The sequence below is a fragment of the Ylistrum balloti genome, unplaced genomic scaffold, assembly GCF_031769215.1.
Source record: "Ylistrum balloti isolate Yb309-2 unplaced genomic scaffold, AGI_CSIRO_Ybal_v1 Utg369724, whole genome shotgun sequence".
Lineage (NCBI taxonomy): Eukaryota > Metazoa > Mollusca > Bivalvia > Pectinida > Pectinidae > Ylistrum > Ylistrum balloti.
In genome coordinates, this window is record NW_026781942.1 from 3,527,666 (window position 1) to 3,545,902 (window position 18,237).

The window sequence follows — 18,237 nt, forward strand, 5'->3', positions numbered from 1 at the left end:
TACCATATGAGCTTCACTTTCAATGTCGATGGATTATAAGCCAGTGAGTTCTGTGTATCCTTGGGCAGTGTCAAGTTTTCTATTTTTGGGACTACTTCTTGTTTAATTGCAAATAGTTCTTGTGTATTTTGTAGTTAATAGAATTTTGTAGTTGATAAGAAAGAGAAGTTTTGAGAATAGTTTTACCAAAATTTGCTGCAGCTGTGTTAGAGGTGGCCATATAGAGCTATCTATTAAAGTTGGGTATAGGCTTTCAAAAACATGGACGTGTCCTTGGGAAGATGCTTTATTCTATTTTCTCTGGATAGCATGTGATGGGCCTCCCATATGCTGCTCAGTGAAGGAGAAATCAGCCACTACAAGAGCCTTAATATGACCTTGGCTGTTCATGAGGTGATAAACCCTGCAGACCCTGTATTCTGTGCTAGAGTTACCCCCCTTTAATTCTTTAATGCTTACCTTTGAAAGAATATTTTTTCTTGTAAAGTAGGTCACCATGCTCTGATAAGCATTCATACCATTCACATTCACATTATCTGTTAATATTTCCTGTGGAACTCTTCAGCAAAGCTATCCATTTTAGAAAGGTAGTATACACCATTAACTGGTTGATCTTGAGATACAGAACATGTACTTGTCAACAGGCATATAGTTATTTCTGATTATGTTTTATCATTTTTATACAAATTCATAGTAAATGTAATGAAATTAGATTGTGCATCCAGTGTCAGTTTCACCATAATAGTGAGAAACTGGTCAGAATGTTCTATGATGGTCATTGTGCCGGTCAAGTACAATAAGGTCGTAAATCAAGGTCAGAGTCAGGGTCCTTGTCCACTGAAAACCTTTGGAAATGCATGTGTAAGATGATATATTGGACACCATGTCACATGTTTTTGACCAGTACAGACCATAAACAGCATTCTTTCACCATCTCACTGCAAGTTAACAGTGTATGTTTGTGCTGCAGGAATCTGTATTGTGAGGAAGTTTCCAGTTCTTAACAGTATTATTTTGGAGACACATGAAGATACTGTACAATTTCTTATGGACCAGGATTCTTGGCTTACAAGTCAAGTTACATTCAGAAACTTCTGAGTTTGATGCAAAAAGTTCAATTTGAACTTAATTGGTGTGAATGCAACATTTTGCTGTTGGATGTTTAACTGGAAAAGTTTGATGCTTAAGTTTGTGAAATTTAGTTGTCCGTTGGTTCAACCTCATTGTATCAATGTAAGTATGAAATCAATATTACATCAGATATGAAATTATAAGATATGAAAATAAGGGAGGAAACCCATGTTGTCTGGCTGATGCCCATATCTTTCAAGTCTGTTCTCGGAATCAAAGTCAATAGGGTTCACTAACAGTTTTTTTTAACCTCTTTCCCTGAAGAATTCACTACAGTTATAACAATGTTACGATCTGATTTTGATTGAAATATACACCTGTGTATAGTGTTTGTTGTCTATACACCTGTGTATGGTTTTGTTGTCTATATACCTGTGTATAGTGTTTGTTGTCTATATACCTGTGTATAGTGTTTATTGTCTATACACCTGTGTATGGTGTTTGTTGTCTATACACCTGTGTATGGTGTTTGTTGTCTATATACCTGTGTATAGTGATTGTTGTCTATACACCTGTGTATGGTGTTTGTTGTCTATATACCTGTGTATAGTGATTGTTGTCTATACACCTGTGTATGGTGTTTGTTGTCTATACACCTGTGTATAGTGTTTGTTGTCTACATACCTGTGTATAGTGTTTGTTGTCTATACACCTGTGTATGGTGTTTGTTGTCTATATACCTGTGTATAGTGTTTGTTGTCTATATACCTGTGTATAGTGTTTGTTGTCTATATACCTGTGTATAGTGATTGTTGTCTATACACCTGTGTATAGTGTTTGTTGTCTATACACCTGTGGATGGTGTTGTCTATACACCTGTGTATGGTGTTGTCTATACACCTGTGTATGGTGTTAGTTGTCTATACACCTGTGTATGGTGTTAGTTGTCTATACACCTGTGTGTAGTGTTTGTTGTCTATACACCTGTGTATGGTGTTGTCTATACACCTGTGTATGGTCTTGTTTATACACCTGTGTATGGTGTTGTCTTTATACCTGTGTATGGTGTTAGTTGTCTATACACCTGTGTATGGTGTTTGTTGTCTATATACCTGTGTATTGTGTTTGTTGTCTATACACCTGTGTATAGTGTTTGTTGTCTATACACCTGTGGATGGTGTTGTCTATACACCTGTGTATGGTGTTGTCTATACACCTGTGTATGGTGTTATCTATACACCTGTGTATGGTCTTGTCTATACACCTGTGTATGGTGTTGTCTATATACCTGTGTATGGTGTAGTATATACACCTGTGTATGGTGTTGTCTATACACCTGTGTATGGTGTTGTCTATACACCTGTGTATGGTGTTTGTTGTCTATACACCTGTGTATGGTGTTGTCTATACACCTGTGTATGGTGTTTGTTGTCTATACACCTGTGTATGGTGTTGTCTATACACCTGTGTATGGTGTTGTCTATACACCTGTGTATGGTGTTGTCTATACACCTGTGTATGGTGTTATCTATACACCTGTGTATGGTGTTGTCTATACACCTGTGTATGGTGTTGTCTATATACCTGTGTATGGTGTAGTATATACACCTGTGTATGGTGTTGTCTATACACCTGTGTATGGTGTTGTCTATACACCTGTGTATGGTGTTTTTGTCTATACACCTGTGTATGGTGTTGTCTATACACCTGTGTATGGTGTTTGTTGTCTATACACCTGTGTATGGTGTTGTCTATACACCTGTGTATGGTGTTTGTTGTCTATACACCTGTGTATGGTGTTGTCTATACACCTGTGTATGGTGTTGTCTGTACACCTGTGTATGGTGTTGTCTATACACCTGTGTATGGTGTTGTCTATACACCTGTGTATGGTGTTTGTTGTCTATACACCTGTGTATGGTGTTGTCTATACACCTGTGTATGGTGTTTGTTGTCTATACACCTGTGTATGGTGTTGTCTATACACCTGTGTATGGTCTTGTTTATACACCTGTGTATGGTGTTGTCTTTATACCTGTGTATGGTGTTAGTTGTCTATACACCTGTGTATGGTGTTTGTTGTCTATATACCTGTGTATTGTGTTTGTTGTCTATACACCTGTGTATAGTGTTTGTTGTCTATACACCTGTGTATGGTGTTGTCTATACACCTGTGTATGGTGTTATCTATACACCTGTGTATGGTCTTGTCTATACACCTGTGTATGGTGTTGTCTATATACCTGTGTATGGTGTAGTATATACATCTGTGTATGGTGTTGTCTATACACCTGTGTATGGTGTTGTCTATACACCTGTGTATGGTGTTTGTTCTCTATACACCTGTGTATGGTGTTGTCTATACACCTGTGTATGGTGTTATCTATACACCTGTGTATGGTGTTGTCTATACACCTGTGTATGGTGTTGTCTATATACCTGTGTATGGTGTAGTATATACACCTGTGTATGGTGTTGTCTATACACCTGTGTATGGTGTTGTCTATACACCTGTGTATGGTGTTTTTGTCTATACACCTGTGTATGGTGTTGTCTATACACCTGTGTATGGTGTTATCTATACACCTGTGTATGGTGTTGTCTATACACCTGTGTATGGTGTTGTCTATATACCTGTGTATGGTGTAGTATATACACCTGTGTATGGTGTTGTCTATACACCTGTGTATGGTGTTGTCTATACACCTGTGTATGGTGTTTTTGTCTATACACCTGTGTATGGTGTTGTCTATACACCTGTGTATGGTGTTTGTTGTCTATACACCTGTGTATGGTGTTGTCTATACACCTGTGTATGGTGTTTGTTGTCTATACACCTGTGTATGGTGTTGTCTATACACCTGTGTATGGTGTTGTCTGTACACCTGTGTATGGTGTTGTCTATACACCTGTGTATGGTGTTGTCTATACACCTGTGTATGGTGTTTGTTGTCTATACACCTGTGTATGGTGTTGTCTATACACCTGTGTATGGTGTTTGTTGTCTATACACCTGTGTATGGTGTTGTCTATACACCTGTGTATGGTCTTGTTTATACACCTGTGTATGGTGTTGTCTTTATACCTGTGTATGGTGTTAGTTGTCTATACACCTGTGTATGGTGTTTGTTGTCTATATACCTGTGTATTGTGTTTGTTGTCTATACACCTGTGTATAGTGTTTGTTGTCTATACACCTGTGTATGGTGTTGTCTATACACCTGTGTATGGTGTGTACACCTGTGTATGGTCTTGTCTATACACCTGTGTATGGTGTTGTCTATATACCTGTGTATGGTGTAGTATATACATCTGTGTATGGTGTTGTCTATACACCTGTGTATGGTGTTGTCTATACACCTGTGTATGGTGTTTGTTCTCTATACACCTGTGTATGGTGTTGTCTATACACCTGTGTATGGTGTTGTCTATACACCTGTGTATGGTGTTTGTTGTCTATACACCTGTGTATGGTGTTATCTATACACCTGTGTATGGTGTTGTCTATACACCTGTGTATGGTGTTGTCTATATACCTGTGTATGGTGTAGTATATACACCTGTGTATGGTGTTGTCTATACACCTGTGTATGGTGTTGTCTATACACCTGTGTATGGTGTTTTTGTCTATACACCTGTGTATGGTGTTGTCTATACACCTGTGTATGGTGTTTGTTGTCTATACACCTGTGTATGGTGTTGTCTATACACCTGTGTATGGTGTTTGTTGTCTATACACCTGTGTATGGTGTTGTCTATACACCTGTGTATGGTGTTGTCTATACACCTGTGTATGGTGTTTGTTGTCTATACACCTGTGTATGGTGTTGTCTATACACCTGTGTATGGTGTTTGTTGTCTATACACCTGTGTATGTCTATACACCTGTGTATGGTGTTGTCTATACACCTGTGTATGGTGTTTGTTGTCAGGGGGAATAACGTAAAGATCATCTACATACTGCATGATGTAATGGTTGTCTACCAATAAAAAATAAACCATGATATCCTTTGATCTGGAAGATGCCAATTGTATGTAAAGGGGTGTTTTAGTACTTGTCTGAATTTCACATACTATACCAAATTCTGAAGAAATCACATTCACTGACCAGAATAAGTCTTGTGACTTATCTCTGAAAAATGTCTGAAAGAATTGCAGGGAACAATAAATCTTTCAAGTATGGTAAATGTGCTTGACTTTGAATGAGACCTAATTGGTTCATGATATATGTCTCCTACTTGGAATGAGAACTGATAGTTTTACGGTAAATGTGCTTGACTTTGAATGAGACCTAATTGTTTCATGATATATGTCTCCTACTTGGAATGAGAACTGATAGTTTTACGGTAAATGTGCTTGACTTTGAATGAGACCTAATTGTTTCATGATATATGTCTCCTACTTGGAATGAGAACTGATAGTTTTACGGTAAATGTGCTTGACTTTGAATGAGACCTAATTGTTTCATGATATATGTCTCCTACTTGGAATGAGAACTGATAGTTTTACGGTAAATGTGCTTGACTTTGAATGAGACCTAATTGTTTCATGATATATGTCTCCTACTTGGAATGAGAACTGATAGTTTTACGGTAAATGTGCTTGACTTTGAATGAGACCTAATTGTTTCATGATATATGTCTCCTACTTGGAATGAAAATTGATTGTTTTACAGTAAATGAACCCGATTTTGAATGAGATAAATGTATCTGACTTCAAGTGAAACATTGTTTACAGGCATGTTTATGTGTCTGTCTTTGAATGAAAGATAGTTGTTTTCACAACACAAAATATGAAGAAATGTATATAAGATGTAAATTCTCTTTCATGGGAAATATTTTAGGAATCATGATGACAAAGTCAGTTTTCATTTCTTTGCTGTTCCATTTTATGTTGTTGTAAACCATAGTGACCCAGTACATTTTCGAGGTCTGAAAACCCCTTCTCTTAAAATTTGGTGTCAAATTTATTTGGCAGTAAGCCCATACATTGCAGTAAGACCACTTATATAGTTCAGTAGATATACCAACCGATGTAATATCAGTGTCCTGCAATAAGCCCATCCTTTAATTGTGGCAGAATTTTGGCTAGACTTATTACAGAATAGATATGAATCTATCCAATGACATTTTGTATCTCATATTGGTGGTCTTAAAAAGAGATGTTCTTTGATGGTCTTGAGAAACAGGTGCTTTTATGGTGCCCGAAAGGCGAGCATGTATTCACCGCTTTGTCCATCAGTCCGTTTGTCCACCTGTTTGTCTGTAAGGCTATCATAATTTTGTTTGGAGCATAATACAAAAAACTATAAGAGATATCAACATAAAACTTCATAGGTAGATAGATCTCAACAAGGAGAAGTACAGTGCACACAAACCATCACTCTTTTCTGCATGATTTAGGAGTTATTGTGCTTTGTTATTTTTCAGACTTAAATTATGTCAGGAGCATTACACTAAGACTATAAGAGGTATCAACATGAAATTTCATAGGCAGATAGATCGGAATAAGAAGGAGGGCAGTGCACATTAATCATAGCTCCCTTATTGCCCTTTGTTATTTTTCATACCTAAATTTTGTCCCATTCGTGAGTTTAACCCATCTCTGACAGCCCTTGTTTGTACCAGGTGGTCCTTAATGACAGATTTCTCTAAACAAGTGGTCCTTCAGGACAGGTTTTTTCATCACAGATGGTCTTTAATGACAGGTTTCCCAATATCAAAGTTTGTCTTGAGAAACAGATTTTTCTATATGAATGGTTTGGAAAGAAAGGTTTCTCTATAACAGGTGGTTTGGAAAGAAAGGTTTCTCTATAACAGGTGGTTTTTAAAGAAAGGTTTCTCTATAACAGGTGGTTTGGAAAGAACAGGTTTCTCTGTGGTTTTTGCGAGACAATTTTTTTTTTGTATCGAGTGGTCCCATATGACAGATTTCTCCAAAGAGCTGATCCTTAAAAAAATGTTTCTTTGTAAATAATAGTCCTTATGGACAGGTTTCTTTAAAAATGTGGTCCTTAAAGACAGGTTTCTCTAAAGAGGTTGTCTTCTAAGACAGGTTTTATATTTTTGAAATGACAGGTTATCTCTTACAACACCATGCAAGCCATTGCTTGAATACATCTGTAGAATTTCTGTAATCTCATCATATTTTTAAGATGAAGATATAGTTGCAAAAAATCTGGTTTTCTCTTGGTCTACTTGTGATTACATAATGAAGTGTTGGTTATATTATATTCACACAACCACTAAATCTCTGCGATTTAATGGTAACCAACATTAAATTCTGAAGGATGGAAATTCATTAAGAGATTACAAACTTATTTCTACCAATTAACATTTGATTTTGTTTAAATTAAGGTGCTAAAACTATTAAAAATGATTCATGTATTCGTTTAAAAAAACAATGAGTCATTAATCAGTAGAGAGTTTTGAAATTTGATTTAATAGGGGTGTACGGTATGTTGAAATTGGAATTCAGGGAGTCAACAAAGTTCATCTGCATTGTAAATTAATTGTTAAAATTGACATAATGTAAAATTTATAAAATGAGTTCTGTTTCAAAACTTAAGTTCGCAAAATATAACCATCCTTGTTTAAAGATTGATAATGTTCAACATGATGATGATTTATAGTGTATTCTGATAGTATTGATGTTGTGTCTGTGAGTCCATCTTCAAAGTCAACATACTGTTTGAAAGTAAAATTCAACGACGTTACTGTCATAGCGTTTATTTCATCTGATCTCCTATTATCTGAAAATGTCAGTGATAACAGTTTTGGAATGTTTATTAATCCTGAGTATACAACCTATTCTGTATATTGTTCTTTAGACCTAAGTGTCTTGTTTTCAGTAATGACAATGCTTCTATTGATAACTCTGCCTTAAATTTTGAAATAATGACTTTTTTGACATTTCCATATCAGTGCACATTCAGGCATTCCATGTTGCTGTGTCTAATCCATCAAAAGAAATGGCTTTTTGCGCTGATGTGCGGAAACGTTCTTCACTCTTGGAATTGAATACTGTAATGGTGATTTATTGTAAATAGTTTTTGTCTAAAGCTTGCAGAAGTGTTTACTTTATGGGGTAGCATTGCTTACTAATACAGCAAGGAAACGCTATTGGTAAGTTTCTATTGCTATTTATTGTGTTTGGATAAAAATTATGGGTTTATTTTCCTCTGTGATTGGTCTATGAACACTTTATGAGCCAACTTCTCACCAAATATATGGAAAGGAGGGCAACCTTGTTTCTGAAGAAGTCTTCATCAGACCTTATGTAAAGCTCTGTTTGGTGACATTTGACATTAGATAAGGTCAAGTATTGATTCTTATACTCATTGTAATGAGTATTTAATAGCTAACATGCATTTTCTACTGCCTTTGAAAAGGTATTTTGCAAATCTTTGTTACTCTATATGGATTTTTTTTCTAAAATATTCAAAATATTTCCAAATGTCCTCAGTACTAAAAATATTTGTTTGCAAAGACATTGATTACTAAAGACTCAATAATTCTGAATTCTAATGAGTTTAAAGTGTAAAAATTTAATCAAAAATGCAAATTTTTTAATTGAATTGTTTATACACTGAAGGTGCTGGTAATCTAGTTATCTCCCTTGATTCAGGTATGGTTTGTGAAGGTGTTTGTGGTTAAGATGAAAATATCTGATATTCTTTTGTGTTTCTTTGATTGATTCATGAAATTTCATTTTCTTGGATGTTTTCTTCATCATGGTTTTGATTTCACATGATAAGGTAAACTTTTTGGAGCTGAGTAATTTTGGTGATAATCTGTCTGGATTCCACAGCTTAATATTTAACAATGGTTCAGTTGTTAGTTTAATAGTTGTCTGGAGTCAACTGGCTGTAGAAAATAGGTGGGGAGAGGCAATTTATTAATGTGTGGTAAATTTGGATAATTTTTTTTAACGTTTCAAAAAATGTTATGATGGCTGAAGATTTGTGCAAAACTTGACAAGAAGATTTGCCAATTATTGTACAAATCATTCCAAATTTTACCCTGGTTGTCTGTTCTCAGTGAGTTGTGAAATCTACGTCTAAGGGCCATTGTCCCTTAATGATGAGCCAAGATGGTGGAGTATATAACATCAGAGGCTGCCTAAGTCTGACCTGGAAGGGAGACCCTTATTTTCTCACAAACAGGAAGTGTGTTCTCCATGGAAACTCTCTGGTTACCAAGGCAACAATGGGTTGCTCTATCCCAAAACCCTTGGCCCCACAGCAACAGTATGTGGGTGTCTAGTGTACTCAAAAGGGTCCATAGGAGCCAGGGGGTAGGTTAAGGGCCTGGCCCTTTACCCCTATAAACTCTTCAAAGGGGACACTGACAATGGAGTCTTACCAACTGCATCTTAATCTTTAATTTGGCGTTCTGTAACAAGATTAACACTGTTTGTTTGCAGATATTTTTGTGACATTTGATTACAATTTCTAAAAGGAATTTTTGCTGAATTTTTTGTTTGAACTTTTTGCCTCACCTAAATGCATATAGATTTTTGATAATTTGACATTTTGTCTGAAGTCCTCATTAATTTGGATTATGATTTAAGCTTCATGAAGGAAGACGCCATCATCTTAACACAAATTTGATTGAAATAATTATGTTTCTGACATAAGAAAAAAGATGCTTCAAATGATGCTTAGTTTCTGAAATAATTTGGAGTCTTAACACTGGCTAAATGTTCGGAATGATGAGAGATGGATTTCTTAGTTGTTTCTGGGGTGGGACAGGTAGTGATGACCCAGAAAATGGTGGCAACCAAGGTAGTGCTAATTATAGAAATGGTAGGCCACAAAGTAGGTCACAACCGCGGGACGTGATTCGGTCAGACACTTACGGCAGACGGGTGATGCCTCCTTCAGGAAAGATGATTGGATCAATTCGTCCGGAAGTATGTCAACCACGGAGTAATTATTATCTGGAAAATGAGTATGATGAATATATACGTAGCAAACAAATGGCCCAGCCCAGAAGGAGGCTACCTCTAAAAAATCCTATCACAGAAAGTGTTTATTCCTCTGGACCAACTCAAAGAGGCCATATTTCAAGGAGCCGTTCTCCAGCTGAAGATCATTACGTGTCTCGTAGTCGCTCACCCGTGGAGGGTCGTTATAATACAGGCAGAGTGCACTCCCCTGCTCAGTTTCATGATGTCATCAGGTGTCATTCACCAGCTCAGAGTGATCGTCCAGATGACTTCAGTCCAATTTATGCCCAGGTGATACGATGTCCTCGTACCGATTATAGGTACCATGGACAATACCCCCGGAGACTTTCCATTCAGGACGATGGTCGCCCTCTCCGCGGAATCCTTAAGAAACCAAGAGAGACATCACCTTACCCTCACCATCCTCAGGTAACTCAAATTCATCCTTTTCTCCACCATCTTCTGTTTGCATGCATTTTCTGCACCTGTTTTCAGATTTTGATCTGGCTGTTTCACTTTTTAGAAATCAGTAGCACATTAGTCTCTATATTGTGGTATTAGCCAAGTTTCTACTATATCTGTTGTTGTACAATTTGTGTGTTGTTGACTTTAAATCAAGAATGCAAAATTTCTAGGTAACCTGGAATTTGGTACAAATTGTTTGTTAGTAAAATCTGAAGCCTAATTTAGTATGACTGAATAGAGTTTGAAATTATAGAGTAAACAATGAATTGCTAGTTATCAGATGTGATGTCTCCAGCTAACACTTAAGCACTTAAGAATAGATTACAGAGTAGGCTGAAATTTAAAAAAAAAAAAACAACAAAAAAAAAAAAGAGACAAATTTTTGTCAGACTCAAATTCTGTGGTTTTCCATAAGATTTTTTTTCTCTCATTAGCAAAGTTGTTACATCCCTTCAATGTCATGTTCTGAATTGTTGGGATTTTTTTTTTTAATTTCTCAACAGATTTGGTTTCTATTTACCACTAAGTATCATATCACTAGTTTCTATACCTGTTCATATTACATATCTTTAGCTTCTATAACATAACATTAGCTTCTATGCCTGTTCATATTACATAACATTAGTTTCTATACCTGTTCATATTACATAACATTAGCCTTTACACCTGTTCATATAACATAACATTAGTTTCTATACCTGTTCATATTACATATCACTAGTTTCTATACCTGTTCATATTACATATCTTTAGCTTCTATACCTGTTCATATAACATAACATTAGTTTCTATACCTGTTTATATTACATATCATTAGCTTCTATACCTGTTCATATAACATAACATTAGCTTCTATACCTGTTCATATAACATAACATTAGTTTCTATACCTGTTCATATTACATATCATTAGCTTCTATACCTGTTCATATTACATATCATTAGCTTCTATACCTGTTCATATAACATAACATTAGCTTCTATACCTGTTCATATAACATAACATTAGTTTCTATACCTGTTCATATTACATATCATTAGCTTCTATACCTGTTCATATTACATATCATTAGCTTCTATACCTGTTCATATTACATATCATTAGCTTCTATACCTGTTCATATAACATAACATTAGCTTCTATACCTGTTCATATAACATAACATTAGCTTCTATACCTGTTCATATTAAGGTAGTCATAGGTCATAGTGAAGGTCAAAGGTCACATTTGACAACATATGCAGCATTGGATCTGAGGTGTTCATGTTTTAATTCTTAATTTCTTAAACTCTGGTCTACTGTTGTATGCTAATATGAATACGAAAATGGAAATGTTGAATTCAACCAAATTAGTGATTCACATCAGGTTGTAAAGTTGGTGATTTTTTCAAACAATATTAGGGAAAGATTGAGTGTTGTTTTAAAAGAACAAGGTCTTTTTGGACAGCTGAATCATTTAAAATTTAAGAATTTACATATTCTGCTGTTTGTCATCTAAGTAACCTTACACAACAATTTGGAAGTTTGGTCAAATACATTTACAGTGATGTTTGTGGTGATTTTACTTGGTCAGCTGGAGGGCTTTAATTCACAGAAGATATCGGTCAGTTTTTTGTTGCAAGTATGGATTTTTTTACACAAGTATTTGATAGATTCAGTCAATATGTGTGAATCTGACCACTCCAGGGTGAAGGGCTCCATGGCAACCAATTAGTGCTGCTGACAACCTCCTGTAGGGTCTGCAACACTGCTGGGATGGAGACTGTCAGTGTCAGAAAACTGGTAATGAGGATAGGGATGAGGTGTACTAATGATGGAAAGAGGATTGTCACTTGTTAGCAACACTGGGAAAGAGGTTTTCAGATTTCTATGGGCAGGTATTAAGGCTGACAAGGGAGGAAGGCACTTTTTGGGAAAGAGGTTTTAAAATTTCTGTAGGAGTATGGTGAGGTTGGTTTTGAGGGAGGGGAAGGCACACTTTGGGAAGGAGGTTGTCAGAAACCACTGGGTTGGTGATGAAGCTTGAAGGAGGGAAGGAGGCAGTTCTGGGAAAGAGGCTGTCCAAATCCTATGGGGTGATGATTAGACTGAATGAGAGGGAAGGAAAAAGGCATCACTGGGAAGGAGCTAGGTTGTAAGAATCCTAAGGAGTTACAATGAGGCTGACTTTGAAGGAGGAGGCACTTCTGAGAAGGATGATGAATGAGGCTGACTGGGAGGGAAGGATGGAGGAAAACGCTTCAGGGAGGGAGGTTGTCAGTTTCCTGTGGGATGGTCAGAAGGCTGATGGAGAATGGGTTGCTGATGTTGTCAATTCTGTATGGTACAGAATGGAGGGTAGTGGGAGGGGGTTGGGGGGATGGGGGTGGAAGAACTCATTCATCACCTTATCAGTACATCAGCCATTTGTCTGCATTGTTTTTTCAGGAGTCTGTCATCATTCTTATCATTATCATTACACCTACTGGCTGATAGTTTTACAAATCCAAGGAAAGATATATATCCCAGGTCTGTCTACTGGAGATTCTTTCTTCACCACAGTTTTCACCACCAATTGTATATGATAAACTCTGAATCTGTTCATTTATGAGACTTTTTTCTTTGACTGGAATGATAATTTTTTCATGGATTGCAAACTTTGCAATAAAAACTCAGATATTTAGATACGGATATTGAAAAGCTATTAAATGATAAATTCCAAATGGCATGGATCGCAATCTTTACCATTAAACTGAAAAAAAATGTCATCAGTGAAACCACAAGTAGAATAAATATAGACAAAGACAAATGTTAAATTTTCTATTATCAAAGTGACCAGCTGGACAGTGCAGATAGCACTGGTCAAATCCAGTGGTAAGTTCATGAGACTATTTTATGGGAAAAGTTGTCTTTCTTTTCACCTATAAATCGGATATAAAATAACGTTAGTCCAAATCCTTTTATCATGGATATATTTGAAAAGGATCCAAATGGTGCTATTTAGATTTAATTTCAAATGAAATCTTTTATGTAATGGGAACACCCAGAACTGTCTACGCATTAATCTGTATAATTCAAACATTTTTGTGACTTAGTCAGGAGAGATTACAAATGTTAAGACACGAACTTGTGCAATGAAACTTTTTTCCTGATGACTTCAGATGTTTTAATGTCCAGTCAGTTACTTGGATAAGGTTCTGATATATTGTGTTGATAATTCTCTGAGATATTGGATTTTTCACAGCTTAAATGTTTTTGACCTTTCTTCAGTGTTTATGTTAAAGTTACTTTATACTCATTGTCTCTTCAAATCTTTAATTTTCTTTTTTGAACTATTATGACCTTTTGACCGACCATTATGTATTTCCTCAGAGTTTGTTTTAATTGACTGTCATTTTTCCAGTAACTATTTTGGATATTTTTGGTGTTGAAACCTCTGATTTTCTATTCCCATGTAATGTACATTTATTAAAGATCTGTTCAGTATCAATCTCTTATATAAATGTATCCCTTATCTTTCTTATCTATATTTTATCATCTATTCAAATATCTTTCTTTCATGTTTCTGTGGATAAATACAAAAATTTCTAGTTTCAGCGGGACATGGTGGCTGAGTTTCATTATCAGTAGTTCTCTACCTCTTCACACGGCAGTCCCTGAGTACCTACCACAGATTGATGGTTTCTCTTTAGCCACCTCTTGGTAGCAAGTTCCAGGCCTTTATAGGGCAGTCCCTGAGTACCTACCACAGATTGTTGGTTTCCCTCTAGCCACCTCTTGGTGACAGGTTCGAAGCCTTCATAGGGCAGTCCCTGAGTACCTACTACAGATTGTTGGTTTCTCTCTAGCCACCTCTTGGTAACAGGTTGGAGGCCTTCATAGGGCAGTCCCTGAGTACCTACTACAGATTGTTGGTTTCTCTTTAGCCACCTCTTGGTGACAGGTTGGAGGCCTTCACACGGCAGTCCCTGAGTACCTACCACAGATTGTTGGTTTCTCTTTAGCCACCTCTTGGTGACAGGTTGGAGGCCTTCATAGGGCAGTCCCTGAGTACCTACCACAGATTGTTGGTTTCTCTCTAGCCACCTCTTGGTGACAGGTTCGAGGCCTTCATAGGGCAGTCCCTGAGTACCTACCACAGATTGTTGGTTTCTCTCTAGCCACCTCTTGGTGACAGGTTCGAGGCCTTCATAGGGCAGTCCCTGAGTACCTACTACAGATTGATAGTTTCTCTCTGGGCACTCCTGGTTTTCTTTACCATCCTTACCTAGAACATCCTAAATGACCTTGGCTATTAATAGGATGTAAAGCAATTATTAACGATTTAGGACATGTGTCCTAGACCATCTGACATCATGTTAAGTGTCTTAAAGTATGTCTTATGTAAAACAAATTAATACATTAAGTAACATGTAACCTTCAAACTTTTAGTCTATCCTCAATTTTATATAACATCTTTTCTAGTATTTCAAACATGTCTTTAATATCTAGCATTCAGTTATTTTATTTGTATTATCTAATAATGTTTGCATAGTGTTTTAAATATCTGATATCTTATATCTAAATGTTTCTGAAATTAATCTCCATTGATATCTAGTAGTCTCTTCCTGTAACCTCTAATATCTGTATGTCTAGTGCTTTAAAAGTCCATTAATATCCAATATATATCCCATTTATATATGTGTGTCTTGTGTTTTAGACATCTCTATATTCTTATACCTATCAATTAAATCTGAGAGATTCTTATTAATCCACTAACATCTAGTACCTTTCATAAATTTGTTATTTCAATATCTAATTCATTAACATTAACACCTTTCATAAATATATAACATCTATCTATTAGTCATATACTCTAGTATTTACCTGATAATATCAATAAAAACATATCAAAATATTATCAGCAGCAAATTTTAGATATGTGTACAAAGACAAATGGAAAAAATATATTCTAGAGTAACCCTGGAGACAACACTAGACATTGGAATTCAGCCTCTGTACCTGTGTTTACCTGGTTTAATCCTTGTCTGTCAAGCTCCATTACTATCTGTCTATTTCTCATGTCAAGAGCAAATCAATCACTTACAAACAGCATCATTGACAACAGAAAATCAATCACTTACAAACAGCATCATTGACAACAGAAAATCAAGCACTTACAAACAGCATCATTGACAACAGAAAATCAATCACTTACAAACAGCATCATTGACAACAGAAAATCCTTACAAACAGCATCATTGACAACAGAAAATCAATCACTTACAAACAGCATCATTGACATCTGAAAATCAATCACTTACAAACAGCATCATTGACAACAGAAAATCAAGCACTTACAAACAGCATCATTGACAACAGAAAATCAATCACTTACAAACAGCATCATTGACAACAGAAAATCAATCACTTACAAACAGCATCATTGACAACAGAAAATCAATCACTTACAAACAGCATCATTGACAACAGAAAATCAAGCACTTACAAACAGCATCATTGACAACAGAAAATCAAGCACTTACAAACAGCATCACTGACAACAGAAAATCAATCACTTACAAACAGCATCATTGACATCTGAAAATCAATCACTTACAAACAGCATCATTGACAACAGAAAATCAAGCACTTACAAACAGCATCATTGACAACAGAAAATCAATCACTTACAAACAGCATCATTGACAACAGAAAATCAAGCACTTACAAACAGCATCATTGACAACAGAAAATCAATCACGAAAATGAATGAAATGTGACGCTGTGTTAGAGACATCCCACCTGTGATATTACCTGTAGCTGATGGATCAGGGAATATTTAACAAAGAGACAAGACATACCAAGGAGGTCATATTAGGGGTCAGAAAGTGGATAAATATAGGTTCAGACACCAGCTTGGTTGTTAATCATGAATGGATCCCCACGATATAATTTTGACTGTGAGACCTGTAGCAGTTAGAACTCTAATTCTTGTTTCCTTGTATGTGTGAGGTTCACACCTTGTGTCCAAATTTGACTTCCTGCATCTGAATTGAACCTCATGCATCTGCATTGAAAGCACCTTAATTTAAACATCTCTCTGGCAACTGTAATACACATACTTGTTTTACACATGAAATAAATTGTAATATGATAAGTCCATGCCCGGTAATAAGCCCCCCATATCTAAGGCTGTTTCAGTGTAGAAATGCTATTTTGAATGTTCTGGGATTGTCCTGTAATAAGCCCACCCTCCTGCTGAAGTTGAGGGTTATGTATTCCTCTCAGGGCTTGTTGCAAGAAAGATATAAGAAATTTTAATACACAGTTATGGTATGCTGTGGGTTGTCTGAAAACATTCTTTTAGAAACATTTCCTTGATCTCTTTTTTAGGACTGTTCATTACCATGATGCACCTGCCTTGTGTCTTCCAGCTTAGACAGTGACATTGAACTCATTTGTAAACACAAGGGTCATCCTCTGTCTTCTGGTGAGCTCCTAAGTGTAGATCAAACACAAATAGTGCTTTTCTAATTAGTGTCCAGCTGGTTCTGTCCTAATGGAAGATAAATGACCTCAACATTGGACTGTTGGTTTGTTACTGGGCACATGTAGCCAGCTGTTCATGTTCAGATCAGCTTATTAATGAACTGATATAAAGTTTAACTAAAGTTTGGCCAGGTCGTTTCAAGAAATGAAAGGAAATATCAAACAATATTTGTTGTCAGCAAAAAAGATAGTAAATTATGGTAATGTTATGAAAATGTAGAAAATTTTTACTGCTTTGTGACTATGGATTTTGGTATCAAATAATCCAATTGTGTCCTTGTTGAACATTGTGTTGTGACCAGTACTGGTGGTGATGTAACCTATTCTGAGACCAGGTGTCCTACATCTGCTGGTCAATCAGTCATTTTAATATAAAGAAACAGACCACTGATGTTTGCTGACCAATTACTTTAGGGAGGGTCAAACAGTGTCCAGCATAACCTTGATAATGTCAGAGGTGTTTGATTTCTGAATAGATTTCTTGACCACACACCAGTTTGTAATTCTATTTCCAGATTTTCACTTGACCTTGACAATCTGGACTAATCTTTAATCTAAACATAAAACAGTGTTAAAATTGATCAGCATGGATTTAAAACAAATTCCCTGCATTAATTCTAATCTCAATCAGTTGTTTTCAATTGATTATTCACAAGTAGAGAAACAGCCCAGACCGTATTAGGTTGTGGATCTGACGTTCACAAGTAGAGAAACAGCCCAGACTGTATTCGGCTGTGGATCTGACGTTCACAAGTAGAGAAACAGCCCAGACTGTATTCGGCTGTGGATCTGACGTTCACATGTAGAGAAACAGCCCAGACTGTATTCGGCTGTGGATCTGACGTTCACAAGTAGAGAAACAGCCCAGACTGTATTCGGCTGTGGATCTGACGTTCACAAGTAGAGAAACAGCCCAGACTGTGTTAGGCAGTGGATCTGACGTTCACAAGTAGAGAAACAGCCCAGACTGTATTAGGCTGTGGATCTGACATTCACAAGTAGAGAAACAGTTCAGACTGTATTAAGCTGTGGATCTGACGTTCATAAGTAGAGAAATGGCCCAGACTGTATAAGGCAGTGGATCTGACGTTCACAAATAGAGAAACAGCCCAGACTGTATTAGGCTGTGGATCTGACGTTCACAAGTAGAGAAACAGTTCAGACTGTATTAGGCAGTGGATCTGACGTTCACAAGTAGAGAAACAGCCCAGACTGTATTAAGCGATGGATCTAATTGTTTTA